We start from the raw sequence: 1,307 nt of genomic DNA, 5'->3' as shown, positions 1-1,307 counted from the left end.
TTGGAATGTTGTGGTGGTTGGAATGTTGTGGTGGTTGGAATGTTGTGGTGGTTGGAATGTTGTGGTGGTTGGAATGTTGTGGTTGTTCTATAGTTGTTGTAATGTTGTGAATGTTGTTACTGGTAGTATTTGCGTGGCCTTGTAGTGATGAAGTTATTCAGTCTGTATTGTAGCGGCTATTGTAACTAACCTCTAAACGTTGTTCTGTTGCGCTTTCTGTATTACCTAATTTACTTCTGGCTCTCCTGTTGCGGTGGTAGTATAACAGGTGTGATCTACAGTGGCTCTGTTATCGTCGAGGTGGTGGTTGTGATGCAGTGTTACAAGAGGGAGCGTTACTGTAATTAAGCGATGCCTGCGTAGTTTCTGATGATCGTGCTATTGTTGTGGTGGTAGCTACACTGTTGGAGTTGTAGTAGCTCTAGTATTGTGGTTATTATTTGTTCTAATCTTGTTAATACCATGTTGTTGCTGTTGTTGTTGTTGTCATAAAGGTTGTGACGTCCCAACGTTGGTGGTTGGTGGTTGAGGTCACCCTGTTACTATGTCGTGCGGGTGGTTTTGTGTTGTTGCGTTACTTGTTATGTAATTGTAACGACAACAGTTGTTTTTTATTGTAGTGACTGCGGTATTGTTTAGGTTGTAGTATTCTATTGCAGCTGTGTTCTTGTCGATGGTATTGCTGTGGCTGTAGTGGTGCTGTCGCAGTGTTTAGGCTAAGGTGTTCTACACACGTATCTCTGATGTTGTGATGTTATGGTTGTGTATACGTCTGTAATCACTGACACACTGTTGCTGCCGATGTCTATCATGTTGTTGTTGTGATTACCATAATCACGTTGCTATGGTGATAGCAAGGCTAACAGTTGTCTGTTGTAGTGATAGTGTTGCTGCTGGTAGTGGTGATGGTGAGTGTACTGGTGGTGGTGGTGGTGGTGGTGGTGGTGGCGGTGATGGTGGTGGTGGTGATGGTGAGTATACTGGTGGTGGTGATGGTGGTGAGTGTACTGGTGGTGGTGGTGGTGGTGGTGGTAGTCGTGGTAATCGTGGTGGTAGTGATGATGATGATGATGATGATGATGATGGTGGTGGTGGTCGTCGTCGTCGTAGTGGTGATGATCGTAGCGATGATAGTGACGATTGTGGTGGTAGTGAAAATGTTGATGATGACGATGATGATGTTGAGAAAGATGATGATGATGATGATGATCATGATGATGGCGGTGGTGGCGGTGGTAATGGTGGTGGTGCTGGTGATGATGATAATGGCAGTGTTGGGGATTATAGTGGTGATGGGGTAGGGGTGA

General features: G+C 44.9%; 1 long non-coding RNA gene across 43 annotated transcripts in view; it reads right to left on the bottom strand.

The window, feature by feature from the left end:
- LOC106871257 (uncharacterized) overlaps positions 1-962 on the bottom strand; it is a 434,384-nt gene extending 433,422 nt beyond the window's left edge. For 6 of the 43 annotated variants that reach the window (XR_016237597.1, XR_016237580.1, XR_016237582.1 and 3 more), the window contains exon 1: positions 1-927. This exon is cut by the window's left edge and continues 767 nt beyond it. This is a non-coding gene — a long non-coding RNA (uncharacterized LOC106871257). The other 37 variants (XR_016237566.1, XR_016237565.1, XR_016237569.1 and 34 more) reach the window with 21 other exon arrangements.
- Between the last annotated feature and the right edge of the window lie 345 nt (positions 963-1,307).

This window comes from Octopus bimaculoides, chromosome 20, assembly GCF_046866305.1.
Source record: "Octopus bimaculoides isolate indiv1 chromosome 20, ASM4686630v1, whole genome shotgun sequence".
In the NCBI taxonomy this organism is placed as follows: Eukaryota; Metazoa; Mollusca; class Cephalopoda; order Octopoda; family Octopodidae; genus Octopus; species Octopus bimaculoides.
This window is presented reverse-complemented; position numbering and strand designations above follow the sequence as displayed.